Source organism: Gossypium arboreum, chromosome 13, assembly GCF_025698485.1.
Source record: "Gossypium arboreum isolate Shixiya-1 chromosome 13, ASM2569848v2, whole genome shotgun sequence".
In the NCBI taxonomy this organism is placed as follows: Eukaryota; Viridiplantae; Streptophyta; class Magnoliopsida; order Malvales; family Malvaceae; genus Gossypium; species Gossypium arboreum.
This window is the reverse complement of record NC_069082.1, coordinates 97,049,724-97,060,468: the sequence shown is the minus strand read 5'-3', so window position 1 is coordinate 97,060,468 and position 10,745 is coordinate 97,049,724. Positions and strand designations below refer to the sequence as shown.

Below are 10,745 nucleotides of genomic sequence, written 5' to 3'. Positions count from 1 at the left end.
TATAGACACATTTTCAGTTATTTCAATTTACGGATATTAAGTTTATTTTCTATAAAAATAAAGTTTATTTGGCTTATTCAAACTCTGATTTTGGTAAAGTTTGATCTCACTAAGGTTTCGGGAGGACTAGTTGGAAATAGACATGTTTGGATCATATTGCATGTAATTTTCATGCTACACATCCATACTTGATCTATGTTATTTGGTTGTGTTAATATACGTGATCAGGGATGAATTTAGTTATGATATATTTGTAACAAAAGTCGTCTTGGTTTTATGTTAACATAATTAACGGACAAAACTGTTTAGAATACCTTTTTTTGATATGATAGTAAAGTTTTGAGCTCATAAGGTTATATAATGACATGTAATTATAAAGTAATTAATATATGTGGTCCAAGTGGGAGTTTGCTGGAAAATATGGAAATCACATATATAATAAGGGTAATTACATGTTATTATTTACTATCATAATAGGTTAGCCCAAATTAGAAGTGATCTAATTTGGTTAAGGTTTATTGAGCTTTAACTATTAAATAAAGTATGGGTCAAAATATGTGTAGATACTCTAGTAACTAAATTCTAATTGATGATGAGCTAATTAGAAATTAGGGTTAATGTGCCAAAGTTATATATTAGGGTTATGGTCCCCAAATTACATATAAGATAATTTTTATAATATCCCATCTTTAAAAAGTAGAGAGTCACCTTCTCTAGATTACTTATATGCTAATTTGGAAGATCAAAACCGCAAGATCTGTAGATTTCAAGAAATCAATGAATTCAAGTACTCTTTCGCATCTAGTTTTGTTCTTTATTTATTCTTCATGATTTGACATGACAGATCCTAGTTTATGGTTTGTTAAGTTTTATATCAGATATTATTTTACGGTTCTAACACAAAAATCCTTAAAACAATCCTTAAAAGTCCATTTACAAACCAATGAAATGACAAAGTTTAATTCCCTCAAGTATGGTCCCACATTGTCTTTATTTTTATAGCCAAAAAGTCACACAACACATACTCAAAAGGAATGCCTTGCTTGGATCACTTAGCTTGCTCACTTCTCCCCCATCCCCCAAATATAGTTATTTCTCTGTAAAACAATCATAAAAGAGTGTGAGCTTATTCAAGCTTAATGAGTGCTTAAAGATTGCCATAATTAAACACATGGTCCATAGTTAAAAGAAAGCATACTATATCAATCAATCATGATTGCAATCAGCATACTCATAGCATTTCACATTGATATATTGACATTTTGTGACTATTAAACATGTATCGAAACATAATGCATTGGATAACCAGATCTCCAAACACTCCAAATGACTCAAAGATTCTAATGCTATCCCATATAAGTGTAGCATGAATGCTAACACTCTCCAAACACACCACGCTATCCCGATGAATGACGGTAAACTCAACATTCCCTTATCTCTCCAACGTTATCCCGAGGCCTCAACACCCAATCATAAATAAATAGTGGTGAGTACTCACAATCCTATGGCATGCTAATGATATCCAATGGTTCCAAGAGTTCACAATATCAACATATTCACTTATACACACATTTACTTACTGTTTTATGCCCACTCCCACTTACCAAACACACTTATACATATCACTTTCACAATCACCTTTAATGCACTCTCAAGTGCTTTCACAAATGCTCAAAGAGCGACATTCACTTTAAATGACTTAGGTATGCATAAAACCAGCAAGGCACTTAACATTTGCTATCAACACATATCACATGCTTAACTATGTCACATGTATCACATATCACAATATACAAGCATCCCATGTAATATTACATGGATTGAGTAAGAAAACTTACACTCGGAACTTATGTTAGGTGTTTATGCCAACCTAAACTCCCATTCAACTTAAAGAATCATGCCTAAAAACAATAATTTCGATCATTCACCAAATCGCTTTCGTTCAATTGTCGAAGGTTAAATAAGCTTTTCTTTGCCTTTCGATATGCTCATTTTCAAAGGCTCCCGTTGGATCTGAAACTTTACATACATATTAAACACATTACAAAATCATCATTTATAGCCTTAATCACATTCAAACAATAGTAAAATTCTATATCTATGCTTTTCCCCTTTTAATGTTGAAATCTAGCTAGTTAATTGAAATAAGAGATTTTCTCACTCAATTTTTGTTTCTAATCCCTAAACATGTTTCTAAGCATCCTAAATATCATATTATTACAAATCTAAGCTATCAAAATGACCTAATTTATCAAATCTAGCTTTTCCAAAAATTTAAGCTTACAAAATCGATTAAAGAGGGAAAAGCCAAAATTCATAAAAATCTTTTAACGATCTATAAAATTGAGCTTACAAACCTTCTAATTAGTTCAAAATAAGTTGAAAATAAACTTAAAGTAGCAAGTTAATTTAATATTTTGAGTTTCACCATTTTTAAACCAATTTTTGGTTTGAAAGCTTTAGATCTATTAAAATCTTGTAATAGTTTATCAAATTTTGAATTATAAAAACAACAAGCTCAGATTTAAAAAGAAGAATCAGAATATTACCTCAATATGAGAAAGATGACGAAGTATAGATCTAATTCGCTAAAAAACGTTTGAAGAACAATGAAGAAATTGATGAGGAAAAGAGGAATTTTTTAAAAAAATTGAAGGAAGAATTGGTGTTTGGAAGGCTAAAAATTTTATAGGGATGAGTTAATTTTGAGAGAAAAACTCAGTTTTGGATGGGAGAAAATTTTTAAATTAATAATGAGAAGAGAGGAAAAAACAGAATTCGGGGTTTAAATAGGAAAGTGGGAACACTTATTTCTAAATTTAGGAAAAATTGCCCTTTAAAAACTTTTAGTTTTCACCCTTTTTCAAATTAGTCCCTATTTTAATTAAACACATTTTCCTAATTATTTTTCAAATTCGATTTCATTTTTTTAAAATCCGTTTTAAGAAAATTAATAGTCAACCACTTAATTTTAATTTTCCAACCTAAATTTTAATCCTGATTATTTTTATAGTATTTTTATTTAATTAATATGATCCTAATTTCGGAATCCAGATCGAATATTCAGTCCACTAACCTGATTCTACTAACCAAATTTTTGGGATGTGATAATCAATTAAGGACAGTTGTGATTTTCTTATGCTTGTAGAGTTAAAAAACTTCACCGTTTGTGTATCAAAAAATAATTCATAGAAAAAAGATTAATATAAATTTTAGTTTAATATAAATTAATATAAAAATATACTTTATAATCTTTAAACAAAAAAATTTCATGTTGTGTTGAGGGTTTTTTTCTCTGGTTCCTTTCTCATAGAAGTTATCTTCATATTTATAAGGCACGGTTCCCTGATGGGACGTGCTAGGGGACAACTAGACAACATAACATTACCCTTCTAGGTTTGACATGTAACCTCAAAGGTATCTTTGAAGGGGCCTCCTTCCAAGTAAGCGAGCTGGGGGAATAGCGAGCTGGGAGGTGAAGTTGGAGAGTGGCAAATAAGGAAATAGAAAATTGCAGATCAGCTACTTGGCGAACTGGCAAGTTGGGGAAGGTGGTGAGCTAGGAGCGAAGTGGCAAGCTAGTGAAGTAGTACGAATAAGGAGAAGGTGAGTTGTGGCCATCAGGTGGACATAAGGATGGCGAGCTGTGGACGAGGGAGAGGCAAGTCGTTGCCATTAGACGGACATAGGATGGCGAGTCGTGGCCATCAAGCAGATAGAGGATGGCGAGATGTTTTATTTTCTAAATCAAGTCACCATATGAACCGGGTCACCAAACACAGTGGTAACATGTAAAATAAACTAACTTTGTTTTCATATTTTAAAATCTTTGAAGATTTTATTTTATTCGATATAAGAATACAAAGAATCATATATAATAGCAATTTGTAGTTGGATTAAAATTTTATGAATGATTTAATTTTATTAAATTTTGTAAGATTATTTTAGCAATTGAATACATACAATTCCAGTAGATGTTTTGTTTCCAAATATTTATACATTTTATTCATTGTATGTTTCGATTAAATGTCTTACTGTATTTTGCAATATCAAGATTATATATATTTTATAATCAATAAATTGAATATGAAAGTCGAGTTCATTTTCTTTAACATTCTTCCTTATGTGTACTGTAAAAGGTAAAAAAATGGTGATAGACATTTTATTTTAATGAAATAGTATAAATGATTAATCTATATTCACTTTAATCAAGGGCTAAAATTATTTTTTTCTCATAGTTATCATTAAAAAATTCATTAAAAATTAAATCCAAACCGCATTCTCTTAGTTACAGGTTAAATATATTATTAAAGAAATTATTTTATTATATGTGATTATAATTTTTGCTAAATTTTTTTGAAAAATAAATTAAATCCTCCCAATCTTTTACAATGATATTAATCTCGCCATTAAATATTAATAATTGACGTCAGTCAATGAATTTATTTTTGTTAATTAAAAAACCCAATTAAGTATAAAAGGTTCATAAGTGGTTAGGGTTCCTTTATTTTACGGGGAAGTATTTTCCAAAACAAAATAAATGAGATGGGTTTTTAGGGAAAATAATTTTATTTCTGTAAGATATTTTCTGAAAAATCTTTGTCCACTCTCACCATATTCTTTCTCCTTCTTCTGTTCTTCATCTTCCTTCTCCTTTTCATCCAGTTCCCTTCTTGAATCTCAATCAAGGTAAGTTTTTTATGGTTTTTTATTTTCTGTATTTCATCTGTCTATTGAAGAATCTTCTTCTCCTTTTTTTTTTTATGCTCTGTTTGTTTCTGGGTTTTGCATCATTCAGCTTTTTTTATGCTTTATTAAAATCTGTTTGTCTTGTGTTTAAAGTTTCTCCCTTTTCCCCTTGGGCTGGACGCATGTGCTGGGTAGCAGAGACCTCCTTCCCTCCCTCTCCCCTCTTCTATTCTGCCTTACCTTTCTTTTTTCTTGTCTTTTTTTTTTTTCGATCCAGAGGAAGTATAGCAAAACTATGCTTTATTAAAATGTTTGACAATTTTCTAAGCTGACCATGCATTAATGAGTCATTTTATACTTTCACAAATCACGTGTAAATGAAACAAAAAAACTATAGCAGAACTATCCAAGTTAGAACATTTAAGCCTAGAAAAATCCAAACGCTCCATCTGCGTAGAGAAGTTTTCTGAAAAAAGTAGAACTTTTTCAATTTTCCTTTTTCTATGAGCTTCTTTAATTTTTCCTAAATCTTACAGTATCATTTTCTATGCTCTTTAAAAATACACACCAAGCCAAACTATATGAGACATTATCAGCATATCAACTCCAGCTTCTAGCTTCATTTAAATGTGGGTTAAGCAATTTATGCCCAAACAAATAGCTGAAAAGTAACTAAACAAAGATGAATTTCACCGATTACAGAGGACATAGATTTGGAGTTACCAGATTATTAAGTCATCAATTACACCTTGTTTCTATGCAACCTTATATATGAAACTGAAACTGATCCACAATTTCAAGTCTTATATATCTTTTTTTTTTTTACAGTGGACATAGCTTGTTGTTTTATATATCTTGTTTCTCCATCTAAAGACCCATTTTCAAGTTATTTTACGGCCTCAAAATTGTTCCAACTTATTTTACGGCCAATTTAATAGCTGATCCAATGTCATAGAATTGTGCTATGTATCTGGCAAGCAATAAAAAATTTTATGAATAACAATTTAATAAAAATGATTAGCAAAATTGAATTAGCTTTCATGCATTACTCTATAATTGTTTTGATTGAGTAAATTTACATTTACCTACCCTTCTTTCAGTCTTGGAGTTATGATATATTGCCATATTGGTGGTTCATTTAATGTTAATAAAAAAATTTTGTTGGTCCTGCAGCTGGTTAAACATGCCGAGTTTTGGGTAAAGGAGCTGGCTCTTAGTAACACGTAAGGCTTTTGAAACTTTAAATGTTTGCCTTTTATGACTTTTTGCTTTATTGTTAAGGTTTCTTCAATTTGCCTTTTATGTATTTGGCTTAATTTGGTTGTAATGGTTTCGCATGCATTTGATTGAGCTGAGACACGGAGAGAAAGGAGCAAAGCCCTATCTGAACCCTATTTATGAATAGTCATCATGAACTTCTCTTCCCTTCCCTTCTCACCTCACTCATTTAATGTTTGTCCGCTTGAAATATTAGAAAAATCAATAGAAAGTCATACATGAAAACAATAGTTCTTGCTTAACAATGATAACTCTTGGAATTGAAACTTTATTAACTGGACCGTGAGCAAGTTTTCTTGATCAACTACTATTTTTCCTGTATAATCCTCTTGAGCGTTGATTTGTTGATTATTTTTGTTTCTAAACTGCCCCTTCACTTCGCCTTCTTTAATCTACATGGATCCATGGTTAAAGTACTAATCTACATGGTCATCATTTAACTTTTGTTTCTTGTTGTTGTATAATTTATAATCTTGATTTCATTGGACAAAAGGCCTTCACTCGCTGTTTCTTGTTGTGTTTGATTAAAAAACAATGGCTTAGATAAGGAAACAGGCGAGTTGTGTTAATGTTGGAAATTTCTTCTACAGGGATAATAAAGATAGAATTTTGTTTTTCCCTCGAATGGAAACGTATAGGATTAATCAGTTGGAGTTTAATTGTTTTGGTCTTATGAGTTCCTATATATATATATATATACTGATCTCTATTTTTCTGGTTTCATGCGATGTTGATGACTTTTTAGAATGTACTTGTTGTTGTCTTGCTTTTGGTTCTGAAATTTTCTTTCACAGATTCTGGATGAAAACTAGAGATTTTAGTTTATTAAGTGTCAAGTTATGTGTATCTTTCCATAAACTGCCTGCTTTGGCACTGCCTTGCAAGTCCTTTACCCTTTCCTATATGGAACTATCAAGTTAAAATACAAGATTAGAAGTTAGAAACAAAGCTTGCTCTCAGGTTACTTTGTTTTCAAGTGTTTATATACCTGGTACTGGAAATTTCTAGCTTGTTTGCTTATGATTTTAAAGGTAATCCTCAGGGAGAAATAATAAGCAAGTACATGATCTATGTTACTTAAGTCACGCAGAAAATGTTAAAGTAATGGGTAAATCCGTCATTTTGATATTTGACCCCCATTTTTATGCTCTAAATATAATATTAATTATCTTTTTATACAAATTAATAATTATTTAAAAAATTATTTATAGAATTAAAATTTGATTCCAACTAATTAATAATTTAATAGATGAAGTTCAATTGGAAGTTAAGCAAAAATGACTTTTAGCAAAATCATGCCACCAGCATGTGGACACTTTTAATCATTATCTTAAAATTATTATACAATTAATAGTGGAATCTTTGAGGTAAGCATTGCAAAATAAAAACAAGTCTGTGAATCATGGTTGTTTACTTTAATCTAAGCAGCTGTCCAATATATATTCTTAGAAAAGAATAAGGAAACTTGAAGATTCTTCTCTTGTTTCATTGTTTGTTCGGATCAGTGCTGGAATTGATTCATTAGTTTAGATAAGTCTGCATTTTAGTTAACTTTAGTCATATATGTGATCGTATGAAAAGTTTGCATCTTTTTTGTAATGATCAAATATTATTTTGTGTGGATGGATCGTAATCAAGATTAAAATGCAATTGTTGGAGTCATGACTTTAATTTTAGTTTTTGGGATTTTTTAGATTAAAAAATTAAAAATTTGGAAGGAAATTGCTTGTCACCCTCGTGTGAATCGAGATTATGAAAGAGAAAATTATATTAATAGTATTTTATGTAGTGGTGACCAGCATTGTATTGATGTGATAAGGATGAGACCAATTGCCTTTTTTTTAAGTTGTGTGATATTCTTAGTAGGAATAATTTGTTACAATCAACTAAATCGGTGAATATTAGGGAGCAAGTAGTTATATTTTTACATATAATTGGTCATAATTTAAGGTTTCGAGTGATTAGATCTAGATATTATAGATCAATTGAGACAATTCACCGTTATTTTAGGGTTGTATTGAGAGCTATTTTGAAATTGTATAAACTAGTTATTAGATTACCTGATGAGTCAACTCCTAGTGAAATCAGAAACAATCCAAGGTTTTATTCTTATTCTAAAGATTGTATTGAAGTATTAGATGAAACTCATGTACGTGTATTCGTTTTAGTTAGCATTCAAGGAAGATTTCGTAGCCATAAAGGGGAGACGACACAATGTATTGGCTGCCATTAAATTTAATTTGAAATTTTTCTATATTCTAGCTAGTTGGAAAAGTAATGCACATGATTCTTGTATTTTAAGTAATACACTTTCACGCCTAAGAGATTTAAGAATTTCGGAAGTTAAGAATTAACATTAAATACCAAATAGCTCTAGTAAGCTTATAATTTATTAGTAATAATAATGTTTTGTAAAATTGTAGGTAAATATTATCTTGCTGATGCTGGATATGACATCTGAAATGAATATATTATTCCATATTGTGGTGTCCGATATCATTTAAAAGGGTTAAGTGCTCGGGGCTTTAAAATGCAAAGGAATTCTTTAATTTTCGTCATTCATCATTGCGAGTCATTATTGAATGTGTTTTTGGGATTTTGAAGAAACGGTTTCGTGTATCAGATACTAAACCATTGTGGAATTTTCAAACTCAAGTAGATATAGTTTTGACTTGTATTATTCATAATCATATAATGGGAGTTGATATTAATGATTTACTTAATCAAGGATTATACAAGGAGTCTGAGTCTGATTTAATAATACCAACTCTTACGGAGCAAGAAGAAAAAAGAGCAAGAGAATGGTCTACTAAGAAAGACGAAATTGCACAAACTATGTGGACTAATTATATGGCTAGAAATATTAGGTAGGTTTAAGACTTAGGGTTATTGTTTTTATGTTATGTATGTTTTAGTATTAATTTTTTTTTAATAATAATGAAATTTTAGTTTGTTGGATTTTGAAATTATTATGTCTTGAATTTGTTAGATATTGAATTTATTATGTTTTAAGCTTGTTGGATATTAAATGATTGACAATGTCAATTATTCATGTAGAATGGGTAAGGGCAACAAAGAAGTGACCTTCAAGCAATTCAGGTGGACAAAATTGATGGAACATTTTTTTCTTGAAATTCTAGCAAAGAAGGCCTAGAAAGTAAATAAGCTTTCTAAAACACTTTCAAAGCAGTTTCTATTAGTCGAGTTGCCGAAGCTATTTCTGAAAGGTTTCAAGTCCAATGCGATGCAAAACATGTAGAAAATTATTTGAGGACTGTAAAAAACCAGTGAGAGATTATATGCACAATTTAAGGTGAAAGTGGATTTGGATGGGATGATAATATGAAAATGATCACATGTGATAGAGCGACATATGATTCAACAGTGATGGTAATATATATATGTTAAGTATATTTCAATTGTGTTTTACTTGTTATTCTAATTGTGTATAATATTCAACAGGCACATAAGAAGTATGAACTATTTTTGAATAAAAGCATTGCTCATTATGATGAAATGGTTTTAGTTGTTGGTAAAGATATGGCAACAGAGAATTTTGTCAGAACATTTGTTGACATAAATTTGGATGATGGTAACTAAAATTCAGTGTCTATAAATTGCAAGAATGAAGAGACTAAAGAGGTAAGAAAAAAAGTATCTTCATCTAGTACATCTAAACGTAAAAGAAAAAATGCTCAAAAAAGTGTCATTGATGAACAAATTAAATTTGTGGGTGAACAGCTTGGCAAAATTGTTAATGTTTTGGAACAATTTACTACGGATAAAACACATCTTTACAAAAAAGTGATGTTGATGGAGGTAGAATGATTTGATGATGATTTTTTGTATTCTGTGTTTGATGTTATGCTAAAAAAGTAACAAACATAGAAAAATTTGACTTCAAAAATTTTCTTAAGGTTGAAGATATTAATACTTTTAATGTGGTGTAATATTAGTTATGCACTTGAACATTGTTGTTGTTATTATATGATATACTACTAATTATGTATTTGGATAATATTATTAATTTCTAATATTAATTGTGATTTAGAAACTAATTTATAATTATTCAATCATTGTTTTTTTATATAATACAATTAGAAATAATTTATTTGACTTTGGTTGTTTTCAATTTATGACAGTTAATATTCTAGTTTAATAATTGAGTATTATTATATATTTAATTTGATTTATTTATTTATAAATAAATTATTGCAAGATATGTAAAAATAATTTAAAATATAAATTTATTAATATATATATAATAAACTTAATTAAACAATGAAAATATAATAAATTCTTAAATATATATTTGTTTAATTTAAAACAATTTTTATGAAATATTTTTAAAAAATTGCTAAATAATAAAAATATTTTACACAAATTCATCTAAATACCAAAAAGTAAATCATTTTTAAAAATTATTTTCTAGAAAATATTTTACTAACAAAAAACGAAACCTTAATTGATAAATTTTATTGCTTAGGGTACTATTAAGCCTTTATCATTAAACCTTAAACCCTATTTTAAAAAGTTAAAATAATATTTATATTGTCTCTACTTTTGACATTTAAAAATCAAGTCCTATTGATACAATTAAAATTCTCCATTATATTAAATAATTCAAGTGAATATTTGTTTATTTCAAAATACCACACCATCAAATTTTACAAAATAAATTTAACATTATTAATAATTAGACCTGAAAATATAATATAAGTAGAAGATTAAATTTCAACTGCACAGAGTACAAAAGCTTGGATTTAAAATTCAAAATT

At 29.0% G+C, this 10,745-nt stretch overlaps 2 long non-coding RNA genes across 2 annotated transcripts; one reads left to right on the top strand and one right to left on the bottom strand.

Moving 5' to 3' along the window:
* Positions 1-884: 884 nt before the first annotated feature.
* LOC108469486 (uncharacterized) lies at positions 885-2,752 on the bottom strand. Its single transcript, XR_001869106.2, has 3 exons — positions 2,550-2,752; positions 1,839-2,019; positions 885-1,097 (listed from the first exon to the last, which is right to left on the bottom strand). It is a non-coding gene; the product is annotated as an uncharacterized LOC108469486 (long non-coding RNA).
* A 1,732-nt stretch (positions 2,753-4,484) lies between these two features.
* LOC108467772 (uncharacterized) lies at positions 4,485-9,484 on the top strand. Its single transcript, XR_001868899.2, has 3 exons — positions 4,485-4,689; positions 5,863-5,912; positions 9,025-9,484. It is a non-coding gene; the product is annotated as an uncharacterized LOC108467772 (long non-coding RNA).
* Positions 9,485-10,745: the final 1,261 nt, after the last annotated feature.